Source organism: Hyla sarda, chromosome 4 (assembly GCF_029499605.1).
Source record: "Hyla sarda isolate aHylSar1 chromosome 4, aHylSar1.hap1, whole genome shotgun sequence".
Lineage (NCBI taxonomy): Eukaryota > Metazoa > Chordata > Amphibia > Anura > Hylidae > Hyla > Hyla sarda.
The window spans coordinates 417,442,887-417,467,585 of NC_079192.1; the positions used below are offsets into that span (position 1 = coordinate 417,442,887).

Here is a 24,699-nt window from a genome sequence, read left to right on the forward strand (position 1 = left end):
GGACACTGACCTCTCCTCCTAATACACAGACATCAGGACAATGACCTCTCCTCCTTATACACAGACACCAGGACAATGACCTCTCCTCCTAATACACAGACACCAGGACACTGACCTCTCCTCCTCCTAATACACAGACATCAGGACACTGACCTCTCCTCCTCCTAATACACAGACATCAGGACACTGACCTCTCCTCCTAATACACAGACACCAGGACACTGACCTCTCCTCCTAATACACAGACACCAGGACACTGACCTCTCCTCCTCCTAATACACAGACATCAGGACACCGACCTCTCCTCCTAATACACAGACATCAGGACACTGACCTCTCCTCCTAATACACAGACATCAGGACACTGACCTCTCCTCCTCCTAATACACAGACATCAGGACACTGACCTCTTCTCCTAATACACAGACATCAGGACACTGACCTCTCCTCCTAATACACAGACATCAGGACACTGACCTCTCCTCCTAATACACAGACATCAGGACACTGACCTCTCCTAATACACAGACATCAGGACACTGACCTCTCCTCCTAATACACAGACATCAGGACACTGACCTCTCCTCCTAATACACAGACATCAGGACACTGACCTCTCCTCCTAATACACAGACATCAGGACACTGTCCTCTCCTAATACACAGACATCAGGACACTGACCTCTCCTCCTCCTAATACACAGACATCAGGACACTGACCTCTCCTCCTAATACACAGACATCAGGACACTGACCTCTCCTAATACACAGACATCAGGACACTGACCTCTCCTCCTAATACACAGACATCAGGACACTGACCTCTCCTCCTAATACACAGACATCAGGACACTGACCTCTCCTCCTAATACACAGACATCAGGACACTGACCTCTTCTCCTCCTAATACACAGACATCAGGACACTGACCTCTCCTCCTAATACACAGACATCAGGACACTGTCCTCTCCTAATACACAGACACCAGGACACTGACCTCTCCTCCTAATACACTGACATCAGGACACTGACCTCCCCTCCTCCTAATACACAGACATCAGGACACTGACCTCTCCTCCTAATACACAGACATCAGGACACTGACCTCTCCTCCTAATACACAGACATCAGGACACTGACCTCTCCTCCTAATACACAGACATCAGGACACTGACCTCTCCTCCTAATACACAGACATCAGGACACTGACCTCTCCTCCTCCTAATACACAGACATCAGGACACTGACCTCTCCTCCTCCTAATACACAGACATCAGGACACTGACCTCTCCTCCTCCTAATACACAGACATCAGGACACTGACCTCTCCTCCTCCTAATACACAGACATCAGGACACTGACCTCTCCTCCTCCTAATACACAGACATCAGGACACTGTCCTCTCCTAATACACAGACACCAGGACACTGACCTCTCCTCCTAATACACTGACATCAGGACACTGACCTCCCCTCCTCCTAATACACAGACATCAGGACACTGACCTCTCCTCCTAATACACAGACATCAGGACACTGACCTCTCCTCCTAATACACAGACATCAGGACACTGACCTCTCCTCCTAATACACAGACATCAGGACACTGACCTCTCCTCCTAATACACAGACATCAGGACACTGACCTCTCCTAATACACAGACACCAGGACACTGACCTCTCCTCCTAATACACAGACATCAGGACACTGACCTCTCCTAATACACAGACATCAGGACACTGACCTCTCTCTTCTTATACACTGACACCAGGACTGCTCAGATCCTTATAGACAGGTTATTATAATAATCCTCTGCTGCATTCTAAGTATGTAAACATCCATAAAGGTGCTGGATCCAGTCTGTGTATATCAGGGAGACTTTTATGGACATTGATGATCGGGATGTTTATTCTTACATTGAAGCAGAGGATTACACTGAGAAAATAAAAGTTCATTTTTTTAGTGGAATTCAGCGCAGGCTGCATTGCTGTCAATGAGGACAGCGCATATCGGCGCACCAATTCATTTCGGAAGCGCCTGCTGGACATGGTATCATATTACGGGCTGAAAATTTATAGTGTGAATGGGCCCCAAATAATCTTAAAGGGGCTTTTTTAAGTAAAAGCCATAAGTGGATTCTAAAAATGTAAAATAAATTATCATTCCTCTCGGACAGGGTTTCCCAGCCAGTGTGCCTCCAGATGTTGCAACGCTACAACTCCCAGCATTCCCAGACAGCCAAATGCTGGGAGTTGTGATGTTGCAACAGCTGGAGGCACATTGGTTGGAAAACACTTCTCTAGGATATAGAGCAGATACAACAATGATGTCTCTGGGATAAAATAGTGTCATAAATATAAGGTAAATAAGATGCAATAGAATGCAATAAAATAGCATAAAATAAAGAATAAAATAACATGAAGTAAAATAAAACAGAATAAAAGAACATAAAACAAAACACTAAAATTACATAGAATAAAACAAAAAGAACATATTGGTGTGGTATTACTGAATAAAAAAGCAAAATAAAATAGCATAAAATAAAATAAAACAGAATAAAATAACATAGAATAAAATAAAGAATAAAATAAAATAAAATGGAATAAAATAACAAAGAATAAAATAAAATAACATGGAATAAAATAACACGGAATAAAACAGAAGTGAAAAACAGAAAAAAATAACATAGAATAAATTAAAGAATAAAATAAAAAATATGAAATAAAATAACATACAATAAAATAAAACAAATAAATAACAGAATAAAATAAACACAGAATAAAATAAAACGTACTAAAATAACATAAAATAACAAAGAATAAAATAACATGGAATAAAATAAAAGACTAAAATAACATAGAATAAAACAAAAAAGAACATATGAGGAATTAATCATTAGGTTTGGAGGAATTTTTGCCTTTTTTGTTGCAATGGTTTGACGCGGTCATTTCCTGCGACAAAAGTGTGCGCCTTTTCATATAGAAAACTTCTAAAGCTGTCGAGTATATGGTTGTGTTTGGTCAGGAATTTCGCAGTGGTAATATTAATACGTTACCACTGCGAAAATATCGGATATACCACACACTTCGTGTGACTTTTCAAAAAGTAGCATTTTGTCAACACTACCAGCTTCTAAATGTTGTAAAGCCACCTCCAACTACACTTACATATGCCATTCAACAAAAATGATAACTTTGGTTCACGACAAACAAAATTCCAACCATAAAACCTGCTAAACCAACAGGCAAGACAACCTGTTTTAGTAAATTCCCCCCACAGAATAGAAAAAAATGAAATAGCATAGGGGGGAATGTATCAGACTATTTATGCCAGGGTTCTAGTGTTAAAGTAGCACATTTATGTGTAATGCTCAGTTGCACATAAAATGTGTGCAAAATGAGAGAGGTGTCAAGGGGGCGGGGCAATGGCGGGCCATCAGATTTATTAAACTGTACAACAGTGACCTGGCTCGGAGCTGGTGTAGATTTCCCTACATTAAAGGGGTTATCCAGGAATCAAAAAACAGAGATCATTTCTTTCAAAGACCACTCCCTGTCTGTCTCCAGGTTGAGTGTCGTTCTGCAGCTCAGTTCCATTGAAGTGAATGGAGCCAAGTTGTAATATCACACCCAAAGTGGAGACAGACAGGGAGCGATCTTTAAGAAATTAGGCCTGTTTTTGATTCCTGGATAACCCCTTTAAGGAGCTAACACTCCATAATAAATCTGCCGAGGCGTATGGCAGAAAGTTTTCTTAAAGGGGTATTCCAGGCCAAAACTTTTTTTTATATATCAACTGGCTTCAGAAAGTTAAACAGATTTGTAAATTACTTCTATAAAAAAATCTTAATCCTTCCATTAGTTATTAGCTTCTGAAGTTGAGTTGTTGTTTTCTGTCTAACTGCTCTCATAGGAGCTGTGCAGTTCCTATGGGGATATTCTCCCATCATGCACAGCTCCCGGGACGTGACATCATCATTGAGCAGTTAGACAGAAAACTTCAGAAGCTAATAACTATTGGAAGGATTAAGATTTTTTAATAGAAGTAATTTACAAATCTGTTTAACTTTCCGGAGCCAGTTGATATATATAAAAAAAGGTTTTGCCTGGAATACCCCTTTAAGACCAGCATGAGATACACCTGTCTTAGTAAATTCTCAACACAGAATAAAATAACAGAGTAAAATATAATAAAATAACAGAGTAGAATAAAATAACAATAGAATGAAATAAAAATAACAATAAAATAAACGAACAGAATAAAATAAAACCAACACAGAATAGAATAAAAAAACTGAATAAAATAAAAAGAACAATCTAGAATAAAATAAAATTACAGAATATAAAAAATAACATTAAATAAAATAAAACTGAATAAAATAACAGTGAATAAAATAACAAACTTGAATAAAATTACAGAATAAAAAATAAAATAGAATACAAAATGTAAAAAAAAATAAATAACAGAATAAAAATTAAATAACACAGAATTGATGGAATAAATTAAAAAACATTTGGCAATGTGTGGATTATTGGGGACCTTCGCAGTCACGTCGGCAAATTTGAACACAATCCAAAAGTAAAAATAAATAAATAGCCGAAGCCTGTCCGGGCATGCTGGGAGTTGTAGTTTTGCAACAGCTGGAGGCATCCTGGTTAGGAAACACTGCATTGGCAGATAGCAGACATTCTGTATAATGCTGAGAGATTAAAGGGGTATTCCAGGAAAAAACTTTTTTATATATATTAGAGATGAGCGAACTTACAGTAAATTCGATTCGTCACGAACTTCTCGGATCGGTGGTTGCTGACTTTTCCTGCATAAATTAGTTCAGCTTTCCGGTGCTCCGGTGGGCTGGGAAAGGTGGATACAGTCCTAGGAAAGAGTCTCCTAGGACTGTATCCACCTTTTCCAACCCACGGGAGCACCGGAAAGCTGAACTAATTTATGTAGGATAAGTCAGCAACTGCCGAGCCGAGAAGTTTGTGACGAATCGAATTTACTGTAAGTTTGCTCATCTCTAATATATATCAACTGGCTCCAGAAAGTTAAACAGATTTGTAAATTTTTTCTATTAAAAAATCTTAACTCTTTCAGTACTTATGAGCTTCTGAAGTTAAGGTTGTTCTTTTCTGTCTAAATCCTCTCTGATGACACCTGTCTCAGGAACCGCCCAGTTTAGAAGAGGTTTTATATGGGGATTTGCTTCTAAACTGGGCGTTTCCCGAGACACGTGTCATCAGAGAGGACTTAGACAGAAAAGAACAACCTTAACTTCAGAAGCTCATAAGTACTGAAAGGATTAAGATTTTTTAATAGAAGTAATTTACAAATCTGTTTAACTTTCTGAAGTCAGTTGTTATATAAAAAAGTTTTTTTCTGGATTACCCATTTAAAACACGGGGGGATTTATCAGTGTTTTTTATGGCGGTTTTGGCAAACAATTGTGGCAAATTTATAAAAAAAAAAAAAAAATTAATTTGCAACTTTTTCTATATTTTCCGCAAAAAATTGAGAGCATTGTGCAATAACTTATGACTTTTCCACACCAATTTTCTGGCGTCAAACATTGAGAAATCAACCCCCCCCCCCCTAAAGTATATTAGAATTCTTATTTCCATAGGATTTTATGGTAGATTTACTATAAAATGAAGAAGACATTTCCGGTAGTGGCGCTGCAGAGACCTCTTATGGTAGATGGTAGATACTGCAGCTGATCTTCTTCTGTACTATCATTGTGTAACGCAATGTCCCCTGACATAGTGCGAGGCTTTGTGTGTAGATTTGCTATTATTCGTCCATTGCTGACACCTCATGATGAGAACCATCAAGCCTGACAGTGGGGAACACAGCAAGAAATGTCTGGACATAACATCGTAGTTACCAAAGTGATAATAGAAATGGATCACAGATACGAGCGCCACATGTCTCGGCACAGCAGAGTATACAGATAGGAGGATACAGCCGCGCAGAAGTGTATTCACATTCACACAACATTTCTTAACGGCAACAAATAGAACATTTCCTACAAATATCCGAGCAGACTATAGGGTACAGGGGTCCCTCAAGTTACAATATTAATCGGTTCCGGGACGACCATTGTATGTTGAGACCAGAACTCTATGGAAACCTGGTAATTGGTTCTGAAGCCACCAAAATGTCATCCAAAAATAGGAAAAAAGTGAGGATTAAAGAAAAATAAGTAGATAACTAATATAGATAAAGCAAATCCTTACATATAAAAGTAAGAAAGATCTGCTGGGAGCGGTAAATCACTGTCTATCTCGGTGTTTCCCAAGCAGGGAGCCTCCAGCTGTTGCAAAACTACAACTCCCAGCATGCCCGGACAGCCAAAGGCTGTCCGGGCATGCTGGGAGTTGTAGTTTTGCAACAGCTGGGGGCACCTTGCTTGGGAAACACTGGTCTATGTAGAGGAAAGGAGCTTCTTCAGGGTCCTGTACAGTACACAGTGTCCTAAAAAAGTAACATGAGCAGGTAACCCTGGTACAGGTAAAGAGTACAGAACATGTAATACCTCCCTGTACTGTAGGGGGCGGTATCAGACACCAGTCAGTGCATACATTTCAGTAATACAGGTAAAGAGTACAGAACATGTAATACCTCCCTGTACTGTAGGGGGCGCTACCAGACACCAGTCAGTGCATACACTTCAGTAATACAGGTAAAGAGCACAGAACATGTAATACCTCCCTGTACTGTAGGGGGCGGTATCAGACATCAGTCAGTGCATACGCTTCAGTAATACAGGTAAAGAGTACAGAACATGTAATACCTCCCTTTACTGTAGGGGGCGCTACCAGACACCAGTCAGTGCATACACTTCAGTAATACAGGTAAAGAGTACAGAACATGTAATACCTCCCTGTACTGTAGAGGGCGCTCGCTACCAGACACCAGTCAGTGCATACACTTCAGTAATACAGGTAAAGAGTACAGAACATGTAATACCTCCCTGTACTGTAGGGGGCGGTATCAGACATCAGTCAGTGCATACGCTTCAGTAATACAGGTAAAGAGTACAGAACATGTAATACCTCCCTGTACTGTAGGGGGTGGTATCAGACATCAGTCAGTGCATACGCTTCAGTAATACAGGTAAAGAGTACAGAACATGTAATACCTCCCTGTACTGTAGGGGGCGCTACCAGACATCAGTCAGTGCATACACTTCAGTAATACAGGTAAAGAGTACAGAACATGTAATACCTCCCTGTACTGTAGAGGGCGCTCGCTACCAGACACCAGTCAGTGCATACACTTCAGTAATACAGGTAAAGAGTACAGAACATGTAATACCTCCCTGTACTGTAGGGGGCGGTATCAGACATCAGTCAGTGCATACACTTCAGTAATACAGGTAAAGAGTACAGAACATGTAATACCTCCCTGTACTGTAGGGGGCGGTATCAGACATCAGTCAGTGCATACGCTTCAGTAATACAGGTGTTTTACCAGTAAATTGCCCATTCTGATTGGCCGGTTCTTCCGGCCATTGACACGTTTCACAGATCTGGACTGTCCGTAGCATTTTATGTTGAGTCTGGTTTCAAGTTACAATGGTCCAGAAAAGACCATTGTATGTTTAAACTATTGTATGTTGAGGCCATTGTAAGTTGAGGGATCACTGTATAGGAGTGATGGTGGAGATAGACATTGGCCAACGCTTCTGTATACATGCGGAGTAGAGATAAGTGGCTGCCGGACATATAGACAGAACAAGTTGCACACGTCAGGGTCAGCACCTCTGATCTCTGTGTACTTATTGTGCAGAGTATTACACATTAGGTCGGGGTAAGACAACACCTATCCTGTTGCTTTGTTACAATGTGTCAGCGGCTGCTCCTGTTTGTGTCAGTATATGTGATAATCACTCGTCTTGTTACCATTACATATGTTGGCTTATCTTTCTGCTATTACTGGGGAATATGAGATCGGGTTCGGCAGTTTTGTGTTCTCTCTTTCTTAGTTGTCTTAAGCTGTGTATTCTGTATATACAGTGAAGGAAAAAAGTATTTGATCACCTGATGATTATATATAATGGCCCGATGACAAAGAAACAATCAGTCTATAATATTAATGGTCGTTTATCTTAACAGTGAGAGACAGAATAACAACAAAAAATCCAGAAAAACATTTTTAATAGGTTTGCAGACATCTCAGGAGGGATTCTGTCCCATTCTTCTCTAGATTCTTTCCAAGTCATGAAGGTTTTTGGGCTGACGTTTGGCAACTGGGACTTTCAGCTCCTTCACAGATTACTATAGGATTAAAGAGGTACTCCACTGGCCAGCATTCGGAACATTTAGTTCCCAACGCTGTATGCGCGCTATGGGGGTTAGTCATGCTCCCTCGTGCCATCACACCACGCCCCCTCAATGCAAGTCTATGGGAGGGGGCGTGTCGGCACCATGCCCCCTACCATAGACTTGCATTGAGGGGGCACGGCCTGATGTCATGAGAGGGCGTGGCCGACCCCTGCAGCCAGCACACAGCATATTGAACTAAATGTTCCGAATGCTGGCCAGTGGAGTCTGGAGATTGTCAAGTCAGCTCCAGGACCTTAATGTGATTCTTCTTGAGCCAATCCTTTGTTGCCTTGGCCATGTGTACTGGGTCATTGTCATACTGGAATACCCATCTACAACCCACTGTCAATGCCTGGGGGGGTTAGGGAAGGGGGTTCTTACCCATGATATGACGGTATATAGCCCTATCCATAGCCCCTTTGATACAGTGGAGTTGTACTGTCCCCTTAATGTTTTCTCTTCCATGTTTGATGGTGGGGATGGTGTTCTTGGGGTCATCTGGAGCATTCCTCCTCATCCTCCAAATGCAGAGGGGGAGATTTATCAAAACCTGTGTAGAGGAAGAGTGGTGCAGTTGCCCATGGCAACCAATCAGATTGCTTATTTCATTTTTCAAAGGTCTCTTTAAAAATTAAAGAAGCAAACTGATTGGTTGTCATGGGCAACTGCACCACTCTTCCTCTACACAGGTTTTGATAAATCTCCCCCAGTGAGTTCAGCTGATTCCAAAGAGTTTGATTTTGTTCTCATCTGACCACAACATCTTCCCCATTCTCTGAACCATTCAAATGTTCATCCACAACTTCAGACGGGCCTGTACATGTGATTTCTTGAGCAGAGGGACCTTGAGGGCACTGAAGGATTTCAGTTTTTCACAGGGTAGTGTGTTACCAATTGGTTTTTTTGGTGACTTTGGTGCCAGCTGCCTTGAGATCATTGACAAGATCCTCCTGATTCCTCACCATTCTCAAGATCAGTGAACTCTACGAGGTGAGATCTTACATGGAGCCTCTGACGGACAAAGATTGACAGATATTTTGTGTTTCCTTCATTTGTGAATAATCACACCGACTGATTTAAAGCTCTCACCGAAATGCTAGGTGCTGGTCTTGTAGGCCGTTCCATCCTTGTGTAGGTATACAGTCCTCTCCCCTGACGTCCTTAGACAGCTCTTTGGTCTTGATTGTTTGGTTTTGTGGACAGGTTTCTTTTATATAGGTAACAAGCTGAGATTAGGAGCACTCCCTTTAACCCCTTAAGGATGCAGACCTTTTTCACCTTAAGGACTAAGCCCTTTTTCGCAATTCTGACCATGGTCGCTTTACGAATTAATAACTCGAAAAAGCTTTTACCGAATATTCTGATTCTGAGATTGTTTTTTTCGTGACATATTCTACTTTATTTTGGTGGTAAATTTTCGGCGTTACTTTAGCATTTTTCTAACTTTGAAGCTCTCTACTTGTAAGGAAAATGGATATTCCAAATTAAATTTTTATTCACAAATGCAATATGTCCACTTTATGTTGGCATCATAAAATTAACATATTTTTGCTTTTTGAAAAAATTAGAGGGCTTCAAAGTAGAGCAGCAATTTTCAAACATTTCATGAAAATTGCAAAATCTGAAGGGACAGATGTTACAGAACTACAACTCCCAGCATGCCTGGGCAGTCTAGGCATACTGAGAGTTGTAGTTTGGCAACATCTGGACGGCTACCGTTTGGGCACCACTGTAACAGTGGTCTCCAAACTGTGACCCTCCAGATGTAGCAAAGCTACAACTCCCAGCATGCCCAGCCTTTGACTGTCTGGGCATGCTGGGAGTTGCAGTTCGGCCTTCCTAGTGGTTGCCACAGTAAAGATCACTTTACTTTCACTTTTATTCCCTCCCCCCCCCCCCCCACCGTAGTTTCCCTACCTGAGCCAGGATCCAGCCGTCTCCAGCGATGATCGGGGGTCCCCAGGCATCTTCTCCCCACGTTCCCCTCGACATCCAGGGGTGGGCAGAACGGGGGGTTGCCATGGCAACCCACTGTCCTGCCCTGCCATTGGTCAGAATGAGTTCTGACTAATGGCAGGGGATAGGAGGAGATTGCAGCAGTGCGACCTCGCTTCTATGCCTCAGGATGATCAGGACTGTCACTGACCGCTCCGATCATCCCTATTTTCCAGGTGATCGGGTCACCAGAGACCCGATCAGCCCGGAATAGCAGAAAATCGCATGTCTGAATTGATGTGCCGGGAATGATTTCAGCAGCCATCCCGGTCCGGTCCCCAACCGGCTAGCGGCGGGGACCGGAATTCCCACGGGCACGTCCTTAAGGACTCGGGGTGCAGGGCGTATGCATACGCCCGGCGTCCTTAAAAGGTTAAGTGAGTTCTCTTAATCTCAGCTCACTGCCTTTATAAAAGACAGAAATCTAGCTGATTAATGGGGGTTCAATACTTATTTCACTGTGTTAAATGCAAATCAATTTATAACTTATATGAAATGCATTTTTCTGGATTTTTTTGGTTATTTTGTCTCACTGTTCGAAAACACTAACCATTAACATTTTAGACTGATCATTTCTTTGTTAGGGGCAAATGTACAAAATCGTCAGAGGATCAAATAATTAGTTTATTCACTGTAATGCCTATTGTATACTGATAGTGTGTGCAGAAGATTTCAGGACCTTGGAGAGCGTCACCTGGACTTTACCATCTCTGAAAGTCGGAGGAGCTGGGGAGTATATAATAGATCACTAATTGGGATAGTGAGGGTCAGGCACATAACGTTAAGAAACATGGGCAAACCCTCAAAATTTCCTAACGCCCATTTATATTATGAAATAAGAAAACCCAATAAAGATTAAAGAAGCACTCCGGGAAATGTTTGTTTTTTCCATATACATCTATATATACTGTGTAGATATATATATAGTACAACATAGGCTATCATCATAAAGGTTCATGTGTATGCCTTGTGCTCACTTGTTATAGCTGAAGTGGCAGGCATGGGTTTTCAGCCATATTGTTTGGCATTACATCACTAAAATTAACGCTGCCTACATTTCCCATGAATCCTCTTTCTTTGCAGAGAGAGGGGGTGGAGTCTCACTGCACTTAGTCATCTAATTAGGCTTCTGATGCTGGAGTTCACCTAGGTGAACTGATTAGACTCATAAGTGGGTTGGGGTCAGTTCACATTATGTGCAGTTGTTGTGTAGAAATATTGCTTAATGTTATTTGACCTATAATCGCAATTGAGATGTTTTATAAAGATTTGACTTCTTTAAAGGTGTGTTCACATATTATATATACCCTGATCTCATAGAAATAGCAGCAGCAGTATACAGATAGAGCTTATAAGAAGGTGTATGACTACTAAATTTCCTGATCCCATAGAGATAGCAGCAGCAGCAGCAGTATACAGATAGAGCTGGGAGAGGAGATATATATCTACCATATACCCTAATCCCACAGAGAGCTAACAAAAACTTGCAAGGTATTACATAGTGACCTACAAGGGGTCCAATTACTCCCATCTATGGGGAAATACCATATTTGTACTAGAACACAGCAAATACAGTGGGGTGGTGCTTAAAACTTAACCTTTAATAGTGTTGTTAAAATACACACCACATAGTGCTAAATAAAAAACAAAAAATAATTAAAAATAATCATAAATTGTTCAAACTGACCGGGTTTACAGTACTAGTTGCCAAATTAGTTGTTGCCCCTAGCAACCAATGTTTGATAGTAACTGGTAATAGTGACAGTATCCAAGTCTAATATATCACCTGTTAACAGTCAACTAAATGTGGCTAATTGCCAGGATGTTATTGCCCCTAGCAACCAACAAACGGTACAAACTGGAGACAAGACCGTATTTAGGTCTATTTGGTCGACAGTTGACCAACAATGTGGCTCTCAACGCGTTTCTACCACAATTATGTGGCGTCCTCAGGAGAGACCAACTAAATCGCCAAAAACTATATTAGTCAAGTGTTTGACTGTTGCACGAAGTACATAAATAGTAGAGTTATTTCCACAAGTAGCTAAATATTACAACTGAGCACCAATGAGACACATAGTCTGATAATCCGGCAGGAATCGTGTTTTCGGTTTCTCCTGTATTAAAAAACAACATGACATACCTAGTGTCAGTACGTGACCCTAGTCCTGCAATGAGGCTCTGATTCGTAATAGATCACAGTTTACTCACAGGTCCGTTTCCAAGATAGTGGTTACCTATAGGAAAAAAGACATATACACAAGGACCTGTAAGTGTTATAATATTTCAAGTACCTGCAAAGGAAAACAGACCACTTAGCAGTACTTGCGATTCCATGCCTGGTCAGGATACCACGGCTGGAACGCAAGCCGTTTGGTTCCAGTGGCTTCCTGCATGTCCGTACCGGGCATCCCGGCATCTGGCATAATATCCGGTCGCTAGGCCATGACATCACTCCGCCATGCTCACCTGTGATGCTGCAGCTGGGCGGGCCAGTAACTAGGACGCGGCCACTGTTGCTGGCCGGCTTACAGTATAGTATTGCATGATTTCGGCTAGTGTGATGGAACGCAGAATATAGAGTTTGAGGCAAGAAGTTATATTATAACCACGATCATTGCACTAAATACAGCTAGAGACAATACATAGATCCCATATATGTTTACATGGACTATATGTATCCAGGATATGATGGATGCCCCCATACCGCACATACATAGATCCCATATATGTTTACATGGACTATATGTATCCAGTAGGGGTGAGTGCAGGATATGATGGATGCCCCCATACCGCACATACATAGGTACCATAGATGTTTATATGGACTATATGTATACAGTAGGGGTGAGTGCAGGATATAATGGATGCCCCCATACCGCACATACATAGGTACCATAGATGTTTACATGGACTATGTATATCCAGTAGGGGTGAGTGCAGGATATGATGGATGCCCCCATACTGCACATACATAGGTACCATAGATGTTTACATGGACTATATGTATACAGTAGGGGTGAGTGCAGGATATGATGGATGCCCCCATACCGCACATACATAGGTACCATAGATGTTTATATGGACTATATGTATCCAGTAGGGGTGAGTGCAGGATATAATGGATGCCCCCATACCGCACATACATAGGTACCATAGATGTTTACATGGACTATGTATATCCAGTAGGGGTGAGTGCAGGATATGATGGATGCCCCCATACCGCACATACATAGGTACCATAGATGTTTATATGGACTATATGTATCCAGTAGGGGTGAGTGCAGGATATAATGGATGCCCCCATACTGCACATATATAGGTACCATAGATGTTTATATGGACTATATGTATCCAGTAGGGGTGAGTGCAGGATATGATGGATGCCCCCATACCGCACATACATAGGTACCATAGATGTTTACATGGACTATGTATATCCAGTAGGGGTGAGTGCAGGATATGATGGATGCCCCCATACCGCACATACATAGGTACCATAGATGTTTATATGGACTATGTATATCCAGTAGGGGTGAGTGCAGGATATGATGGATGCCCCCATACCGCACATCCATAGGTACCATAGATGTTTATATGGACTATATGTATCCAGTAGGGGTGAGTGCAGGATATGATGGATGCCCCCATACCGCACATACATAGGTACCATAGATGTTTATATGGACTATATGTATACAGTAGGGGTGAGTGCAGGATATGATGGATGCCCCCATACCGCACATACATAGGTACCATAGATGTTTATATGGACTATGTATATCCAGTAGGGGTGAGTGCAGGATATGATGGATGCCCCCATACTGCACATACATAGGTACCATAGATGTTTATATGGACTATGTATATCCAGTAGGGGTGAGTGCAGGATATGATGGATGCCCCCATACCGCACATCCATAGGTACCATAGATGTTTATATGGACTATATGTATCCAGTAGGGGTGAGTGCAGGATATGATGGATGCCCCCATACCGCACATACATAGGTACCATAGATGTTTATATGGACTATATGTATCCAGTAGGGGTGAGTGCAGGATATGATGGATGCCCCCATACTGCACATACATAGGTACCATAGATGTTTATATGGACTATATGTATATTCAGTAGGGGTGAGTGCATGATATGATGGATGCTCCCATACTGCACATACATAGGTACCATAGATGTTTATATGGACTATATGTATCCAGTAAGGGTGAGTGCAGGATATGATGGATGCCCCCATACCGCACATACATAGGTACCATAGATGTTTATATGGACTATGTATATCCAGTAGGGGTGAGTGCAGGATATGATGGATGCCCCCATACCGCACATACATAGGTACCATAGATGTTTATATGGACTATGTATATCCAGTAGGGGTAGATGCAAGATTTAATGGATACCCCCGTACCGCACATAAATCACTGTATTATGCACCAGGGGATATCTACATATAGACCTAATTCATATTAAGGAACCACTTGAAAAGGTGAAATAAGTTAAAAGTTAAGTTTTAGGCGCCTCCCCCACTGTACTTGCTGTGTTCTAGTACAAATATGGTATTTCCCACAGAGAGTTAACAGGAGGGATCTAATATTGATGATGTCATCCTGTAGTTCACAGAAAGTCAGTTGACCCAGGACTGACCACTTTCTCTGACATCCAGTCAGACTGGTGATCACATGACCCAGTTACAGTAATGAAAACCATGGATACAGCTTTTCCGTATTAATACAGATGACGCTGCAGGACCAGTAATGGTGTCCACGATATAGGCAAAAAAAGGAAAACCTAGAGTGCTTCTTTAATAAAATGTTTGTGGAATGCGCTAATATGATAACCTCAGCAGGTAATAACCCTCTCGGCTGTCCGCTTCACATTCTTCTGCCCTATGTGCGCTATTATGGGGTCTATTATATTTCAGAACTCGGGTCCACTGGACTAGTGTGATCCTGCACAGCAGACCTGAAATACAGAAGATATTAAAGGGGTGACTATAATGGGGGGCAGATTTTTAGAAGCTTGCAGTCTATTTGCTAAGACCCTGTTTCTTTTTATTATAGACATTCGACGAGTGATTTATTGTTGGTTGGGTAAATCCTGAGCAATACAGTAAGATAATTCCAGGAAATCCTAAGTAAACCGTAGTAATATCGATAGCAATCACTCGGGAGGGAAACACACATAATGGGCACTGTCACTTTTGACGAGTTGTAGAGACATGTTAAAGGTTTAGATTGGTCGGGTTCTGAGTGTTCAGACCCCGACCAATATCTAAAACGAGTCGGCAGAAGAGCATTCTAAGCGCGTTTTATCCCGGTGTAATGAGAAATTCTGTGATTTGGAATAGAATGTGATAGATGACTCAGGATTCTTTATTGGCTGACGCGCACCCCCCGCCCCCTATCATTGGTTTTTGGGGCGGCTCTGTACCATGTACAACATGTCAACATTTTTTAAAGTGACAGGCACACTTTAAAGTTGTTTTTAAACCAAAGCAGTAAGTAGATCCAACAGGAAGGAGAGATACAGTAAACGTTCTTTATGAATATTTACAAAACCTTTTGAATCTGTTCCAGCATTGGCTAAAATAACCTACAATGGATTGGTCAGGACTGTGCTGCCTTTTCAGCTGTGTGTGAACACTGCTCAGATTGTATGTGCATTATGGCCAGTCTGATGGGATGTCTCTCATTACGGCTCTGCTTTTCAACATGACTTTAAAGGGGGACTACCATGGAAAACTTTTTTTTTTTTTTTAATCAACTGGCGCCAGAAAGCTAAACAGTTCTATTAAAAAATCTCAATCCTTCCAGTACTTTTTAGGGGCTGTATACTAGGGATCGACCGATTATCGCTTTGGCCGATATTATCGGCCGATATTCACGATTTTGGGCTTTATCGTTATCGGCAATTACCTTGCCGATAATCCGATATTGCCCCACGACTGCCCCCCACCGCACCGCATCACACCCCCCACCGCACCACCCCGCCCCGGCCCCATTGCCTCCCCCATCCCCGGTTTTATAATTAGCTGTTCCCGGGGGCCGGGGTCCACGCTACTTCTGGCTCCTGCTGCGTCCTGCGTTACGCTGTGCGCAATGACGAGTGACGCGACGTCACCGGAGCCAGATGTAGAGTTGGACCCCGGGAACAGGTCATTATAAAACCGGGGATGGGGGAAGCAATGGGGCCAGGGCAGTGCAGTGGGGGGTGCGACGTGGGGCGGTGGGGTGTGCAGTGCGGTGGGGGGGGGGCGATCGCGGTGGCGGTGATAGGACTCAGGAGGACCCCGGACAGGCAGAGAGAGAGAAGCGGGTGGCGGCGGCAACCTATGGCACCGCAAAAGCCGCTGCAGTTCATTGATTTAAAGCGCCCCCTTTAAATCAATGATCTGCAGCGGTGTCGCGGGGGGGGGGGGGGGGGGGGGAGGGATAAATAGCTGATACCTTATACCGGAATATCGGTATAAGTTATTGGCTATCTGCCCCAACCTCCACAGATTATCGGTATCGGCCCTATAAAAAATCGATATCGGTCGATCCCTAATGTATACTAAAGAGAAATCCAAAAAGAAATGCATTTCCTGTGATTTCCTGACCACAGTGCTCTCTGCTGTCCATTTTAGGAACTGTCCAGAGAAGCATATGTTTGCTATGAGGATTTTCTCCTCTTCCTAAAATGGACAGCAGAGGTCAGCAGAGAGCACTGTGGTCAGGACATCTCAGGAAATGCATTTTCTTTTTTGGATTTCTCTTTAGTATACAGCCCCTAAAAAGTACTGGAAGGATTAAGATTTTTTAATAGAAGTAATTTACAAATCTGTAAAACTTTCTGGCACCAGTTGATTTAAAAAAAAAAAAAAATAGTGGAAAGTACGGTAGTAAAGTTGATGCTCCTAAACTTCTGCGAAATGCAAGTGTGTACTTTGCGACATTGCATTGTAGGAGAGATAGTGTTTTATCATCAAGACTACTTTACAGTGTAAAAGCAGATTTGTGAATGCAGCTCTGGATATAACTGGAGCATAAAAAGTTATGCAACTTATGGCTCCATAAACGTTAAAAGTTGTTGGCTACCTTGATGATAAGTTCCTTATTGTGGAGCTACATAATACAGCGTTTCTAAGCAGAAGAGAAGACACTGTATATGAGTAAGGAACATATCACCAGTAGTGGGTCTAATAAACCAGGGTGGACAACCCCTTTACTTATTATTATTATTATTATACTTCTGCATACAGGGGTCCCTCAAGTTACAATATTAATTGGTTCCAGGACGACCATTGTATGTTGAAACCATTGTATGTTGAGACCAGAACTCTATGGAAACCTGGTAATAGGTTCTGAAGCCCCAAAATGTCATAAAAAATAGGAAAAAGTGAGGATTAAAGAAAAATAAGTAGATAAGTAATATAGATAAAGCAAGTCCATAAATATAAAAGTAAGAAAGATCTGCTGGGACCTGTATATAAATCACTGTCAGTGTTTCCCAACCAGGGTGCCTCCAACTGTTGCAAAAGTACAACTCCCAGCATGCCCGGACAGCCGTTGGCTGTCCGGGCATGCTGGGAGTTGTAGTTATGCAACAGCTGGAGGCACCCTGGTTGGGAAACAATGGTTTATGTAGAGGACAGGAGTTTCTTCAGGGTCCTATACAGTACACACAGTGTCCCAAATGGAGCCACCCTTGGTGTCTAAAGGAGCAGCTAACCCTGGCACAGGTAAGGAGTAGTACAGAACTTGTAGTTCCTCCCTGTACTGTAGGCTGAAGGGGGCACTACAAGACACCAGTCAGTGCATACACTTCAGTATTACAGGTAAAGAGTACAGAACATGTAATACCTCCCTATACTGTAGGGGGCGCTACCAGACGCCAGTCAGTGCATACACTTCAGTAATACAGGTAAAGAGTACAGAACATGTAATACCTCCTTGTACTGTAGGGGGCACTACAAGACACCAGTCAGTGCATACACTTCAGTAATACAGGTAAAGAGTACAGAACATGTAATACCTCCCTATACTGTAGGGGGCGCTACCAGACGCCAGTCAGTGCATACACTTCAGTAATACAGGTAAAGAGTACAGAACATGTAATACCTCCCTGTACTGTAGGGGGCCCTACCAGACACCAGTCAGTGCATACACTTCAGTAATACAGGTAAAGAGTACAGAACATGTAATACCTCCCTGTACTGTAGGGGGCGCTACCAGACATCAGTCAGTGTATACACTTCAGTAATACAGGTAAAGAGTACAGAACATGTAATACCTCCTTGTACTGTAGGGGGCGCTACCAGACACCAGTCAGTGCATACACTTCAGTAATACAGGTAAAGAGTACAGAACATGTAATACCTCCTTGTACTGTAGGGGGCACTACAAGACACCAGTCAGTGCATACACTTCAGTAATACAGGTAAAGAGTACAGAACATGTAATACCTCCCTGTACTGTAGGGGGTGCTACCAGACACCAGTCAGTGCATACACTTCAGTAATACAGGTAAAGAGTACAGAACATGTAATACCTCCCTATACTGTAGGGGGCGCTACCAGACGCCAGTCAGTGCATACACTTCAGTAATACAGGTAAAGAGTACAGAACATGTAATACCTCCCTGTACTGTAGGGGGCCCTACCAGACACCAGTCAGTGCATACACTTCAGTAATACAGGTAAAGAGTACAGAACATGTAATACCTCCCTGTACTGTAGGGGGCTCTACCAGACACCAGTCACTGCATACACTTCAGTAATACAGGTAAAGAGTACAGAACATGTAATACCTCCCTGTACTGTAGGGGGCGCTACAAGACACCAGTCAGCGCATACACTTCAGTAATACAGGTAAAGAGTACAGAACATGTAATACCACCCTGTACTGTAGGGGCGCTACCAGACATCAGTCAGTGCATGCACTTCAGTAATACAGGTAAAGAGTACAGAACATGTAATACCTCCCTGTACTGTAGGTGGCGCTACCAGACACCAGTCAGTGCATACACTTCAGTAATACAGATGATTTACCAGTAAAATGCCCATTCTGATTGGTCAGTTCCTCCAGTTGTGACATGTTTCGCAGAGCTGGACCGTCTGTAGCATTGTATGTTGAGTCTGGTTTCAAGTTACAATTGTCCAGAAACAAACATTGTATGTTGAAACTATTGTATGTTGAGGCCATTGTAAGTTGAGGGATCAGTGTATAAGCAGAGCTGTAATGATAATTCCCCCCCGACAGATTATTACTAAGGCTAAATTCACCCCTGTCCTGCTCTAAGTCTTTGTTTTTATATTCACCCATCTTTTTTGTATAAAAACAAACCAGACCCGGTGTGGGAGGATACGTCTCCTATCTCATCATTGTGTCCTGTGTAATACTGTGTCACTTCATACATTCTGGGATCCATCTGTGGAGGAGGGGAACATAACAGTACCAGTCAAAAGTTTGGACTTTTTATTCCATTGTCTTTCTTGTGTTTTTTTTTTTTTTTTACTTTCTACATTGAAGAAATTAAAAACTATGAAGAAATACATAAGGAATAACGTTGTAAGCAGAAAATGAGTTAAAGGGGTATTCCAGGAAAAAACTTTTTTATATACGGTACATATCAACTGGCTCCAGAAAGTTAAACAGATTTCTAAATTACTTCTATTAAAAAATCTTAATCCTTTCAGTACTTATGAGCTTCTGAAGTTAAGGTTGTTCTTTTCTGTCTAAATCCTCTCTGATGACACGTGTCTCGGGAAACGCCCAGTTTAGAAGAGGTTTGCTATGGGGATTTGCTTCTAAACTGGGCGTTTCCCGAGACACGTGTCATCAGAGAGGACTTAGACAGAAAAGAACAACCTTAACTTCAGAAGCTCATAAGTACTGTAAGGATTAAGATTTTTTAATAGAAGTAATTTACAAATCTGTTTAACTTTCTGGAGCCAGTTGATATATAAAAAAAAAGTTTTTTCCTGGAATACCCCTTTAACCCCTACAGGACCCATGACGTAACGGTACGTCCCGACACCCTGGGTCTTAAGGACCAGGGACGTACATTTACGTCATGGTCAGTTTTAGTCCCCGCCGTGTGCCGGGCGGGGATCGGAGCGGGATGGCTGCTGAAATCATTCAGCAGGCATCCCGTGCAAATGACCAGGGGGGTCATCAGACCCCCCCATGTCGGCGATCGCGGCAAATCGCAAGTGAATTCACACTTGCGATTTGCGCGATTCCGGGTCATTACGGGTCTATAGTGACCCGGTGACCCGCAATGTAAGGGGGATCGCGGGTGTCTAAGACACCCACGATCCCCCTGAAGCGATAGGAGTGAGGTGGCACGGGTGCCACCCCTCCTATCCCTGCTATTGGTGGTCTAGACGCGACCACCAATAGCAGATCGGGGGCGGGGGGGGTTTACTTTCGTTTTCCCCGTCCTGCCCTCCCACAATAGGCGGGGCAGGACGGGGAAACGACGGGGACCGGCGCCGAAGATCCACTTACCGATCCGGGCGGGCGTCGGAGGCTGCAGGCGAGGCTGCCAAGCAACATCTGGAGGGTACAGTTTGAGACCATTATACAGTGGTCTCTAACTGTAGCCCTCCAGATGTTGCAAAACTACAACTCCCAGCATGCCCAGACTGCTGTTTGGGCATGCTGGAATATGTAGTTTTGCAACAGCTGGAGGGCTACAGTTTGAGACCACTATATAGTGGTCCCTAAACTGTAGCCCTCCAGATCTTGCAAAACTACAACTCCTAGCATGCTCAAACAACTGTTTGCTGTCAGGGCATGCTGGGAATTGTAGTTTTGCAACAGCTGGAGGTCCACAGTTTGGAGATCACTTTGCAGTGGTCTCTAAAACTGTAGCCCAACAGATGCAAAACTGCAAATCCCAGCATGTCCAAACAGCAATCAGCTGTCTCAGCATGCTGGGAGTTGTAGTTGCGTACCTCCAGCTATTGCATAACTACATCTCCCAGCATGCCCTTCGGCGATCAGTACATGCTGGGAGTTGTAGTTTTGCAACAGCTGGAGGCACACTGGTTAGAAAATACTGAGTTAGGTAACAGAACCTAACTGAAGGTTTTCCAACCAGTGTGCCTCCAGCTGTTGCAAAAGTACAACTCCCAGCATGCACGGTCTGTCAGTACATGCTGGGAGTTGTAGTTTTGGAACAGCTGGAGGTTTGCCCCCCCCCCATGTGAACGTACAGGGTACATTCACACGGGCAGGCTTACAGTAAGTTTCCTGCTCCAAGTTTGGGCTGCGGCAAATTTTTCGCCGTATCTCAAACTTCTAGTGAGAAACTCACCGTAACCCGCCAGTGCGAATGTACCCTAAAAACACTACACTACACTACACTACCACCTAATAAAGAGTAAAACACTACATATACACCCCCTTACACTGTCCCCCCAATAAAAATGAAAAACGTATTGTATGGCAGTGTTTCCAAAACGGAGCCTCCAGCTGTTGCAAAACAACAACTCCCAGCATTTCCGGACAGCCACTGACTGTCCAGGCATGCTGGGAATTTAGCAACAGCTGGAGGCACCCTGTTTGGGAATCACTGGCGTATAATACCCCTATGTCCACCCCTGTGCAATCCCTAATTTAGTCCTCAAATGCGCATGGCGCTCTCTCACTTTGGAGCCCTGTCGTATTTCAAGGCAACAGTTTAGGGCCACATATGGGGTATCACCGTACTCGGGAGAAATTGCACTACTAATTTTGGGGGGCTTTTTCTCCTTTTACCCCTTAGGAAAAGGAAAAGTTGGGGCTACACCAGCTTGTTAGTGTAAAAAAATAAAAAAAATTACACTAACATGCCGGTGTTGCCCTTTACTTTTTATTTTCACAAGCGTTAAAAGGAAAAAAAAGACACCCAAAATTTGTAACGCAATTTCTCCTGAGTACAGAAATACCCCATATGTGGGTGTAAAATGCTCTGCGGGCGCACAACAAGGCTCAGGAGTGAGAGCGCACCATGTACATTTGAGGTCTAAATTGGTGATTTGCACAGGGGTGGCTGATTTTACAGCGGTTCTGACATAAACCCCCCCCAAAAAATACCCACATGTGACCCCATTTTGGAAACTACACCCCTCACGGAATGTAATAAGGGGTACAGTGAGCATTTACGCCCCACAGGTGTTTGACAGATTTTTGGAACAGTGGTCCGTGAAAATGAAAAATTTTATTTTTCATTTGCACAGCCCACTGTTCCAAAGATCTGTCAAACGCCAGTGGGGTGTAAATACTCACTGCACCCCTTATTAAATTCTGTGAGGGGTGTAGTTTCCAAAATAGGGTCACATGTGGGGGGTTCCACTGTTCTGGCACCACGGGGGGCTTTGTAAACGCAGATGGCCCCTGACTTCCATTCCAAACAATTTTTTTTCCCAAAAGCTCAACGGCGCTCCTTCTCTTCTGAGCATTGTAGTGCGCCAGCAGAGCACTTGACGTCCACACATGGGGTATTTCCATACTCAGAAGAGATGGGTTACAAATTTTGGGGGGTCTTTTCTGCTATTAACCCTTGCAAAAATGTGAAATTTGGGGGGAAACACACATTTTAGTGAAAAAAAAAATTTTTTTTTTACATATGCAAAAGTCGTGAAACACCTGTGGGGTATTAAGGCTCACTTAATTTCTTGTTACGTTCCTCAAGGAGTCTAGTTTCCAAAATGGTATGCCATGTGAGGGTTTTTTGCTGTTCTGGCACCATAGGGGCTTCCTAAATGCAACATGCCCCCCAAAAACCATTTCAGAAAAACGTACTCTCCAAAATCCCCTTGTCTCTCCTTCGCTTCTGAGCCCTCTACTGCGCCCGCCGAACAATTTACATAGACATATGAGGTATGTGCTTACTCGAGAGAAATTGGGCTACAAATACAAGTATACATTTTCTCCTTTTACCCCTTGTAAAAATAAAAAAATTGGGTCTACAAGAACATGCGAGTGTAAAAAATGAAGATTGTGAATTTTCTCCTTCACTTTGTTGCTATTCCTGTGAAACACCTAAAGGGTTAAAACGCTGACTGAATGTCATTTTGAATACTTTGGGGGGTGCAGTTTTTATAATGGGGTCATTTGTGGGGTATTTCTAATATGAAGACCCTTCAAATCCACTTCAAATCTGAACTGGTCCCTGAAAAATAGTGAGTTTGAAAATTTTGTGAAAAATTGGAAAATTGCTGCTGAACTTTGAAGCCCTCTGGTGTCTTCCAAAAGTAAAAACTCATCAATTTTATGATGAAAATATAAAGTAGACATATTGTATATGTGAATCCCAAAAAAATAATATTTGGAATATCCATTTTCCTTACAAACAGAGAGCTTCAAAGTTAGAAAAATGCAAATTTTTCAAATTTTTCATCAAATTTTGGGATTTTTCACCAAGAAAGGATGCAAGTTACCACAAAATTTTACCGCTATGTTAAAGTAGAATATGTCACGAAAAAACAATCTCGGAATCAGAATGATAACTAAAAGCATTCCAGAGTTATTAATATTTAAAGTGACAGTGGTCAGATGTGCAAAAAACGCTCTGGTCCTGAGGTGTAAAATGGCCTGGTCCTTAAGGGGTTAAACAAAAACAGAATTAGGGCAGTGTAGAGCAGTGGTCTTCAACCCGCAGACCTCCAGATGTTGCAAAACTACAACTCCCAGCATGCCCGGACAGCCGTTGGCTGTCCGGGCATGCTGGGAGTTGTAGTTTTGCAACATCTGGACATCCGCAGGTTGGAGACCACTGCTGTAGAGAGTAAAAGTTGACCATAGCAACAATCAGATCACTTTGTTAATTTTTTAAAAAGCTTCTGCAAAATGAAAGAAGCGATCTGATTGGTTGCTATGGGGAAATGGACAACATTTCCCCCAATATGTTTATTTTAGAGTCTTCAGAGTTGTCCAGTTTGCTTTTTTGACAGTTTTGCGCACTCTTGGCATACTCTTAAAGGGGTACTCCCGTGGAAAACTTTTTTTTGTTAAATCTACTGGTGCCAGAAAGTTAAACAGATTTGTAAATTACTTCTATTAAAAAAATCTTAATCCTTCCAGTACTTTTTAGGGGCTATATACTACAGAAGAAATGCTTTTCTTTTTTGATTTCTCTGATGTCATGACCACAGTGCTCTCTGCTGACATCTGCTGTCCATTTTTGGAACTGTCCAGATCAGGAGAAAATTCCCATAGCAAACATATGCTGCTCTGGACAGTTCCTAAAATGGACAGCGGAGGTCAGCAGAGAGCACTGTGCTCGTGACAGAAGAGAAATGCAAAAAGAAAATAATTTCCACTGTAGAATACAGCCCCTAAAAAGTACTGGAAGGATTAAGATTTTCTAATAGAAGTAATTTAGAAATC

The 24,699-nt window shown here is 42.5% G+C and overlaps 1 protein-coding gene and 1 long non-coding RNA gene across 11 annotated transcripts in view; one reads left to right on the forward strand and one right to left on the reverse strand.

Annotated features, from left to right (window-relative positions):
- Window positions 1-12,952, reverse strand: part of LOC130267739 (uncharacterized) — a 69,920-nt gene extending 56,968 nt beyond the window's left edge. Inside the window, exon 1 of the long non-coding RNA XR_008843266.1 lies at window positions 12,616-12,952. This is a non-coding gene — a long non-coding RNA (uncharacterized LOC130267739). The remainder of the gene's footprint in view (window positions 1-12,615) is intronic.
- Window positions 1-24,699, forward strand: part of CACNA1C (calcium voltage-gated channel subunit alpha1 C) — a 423,395-nt gene that overhangs the window by 346,152 nt on the left and 52,544 nt on the right. The window lies entirely within an intron of this gene.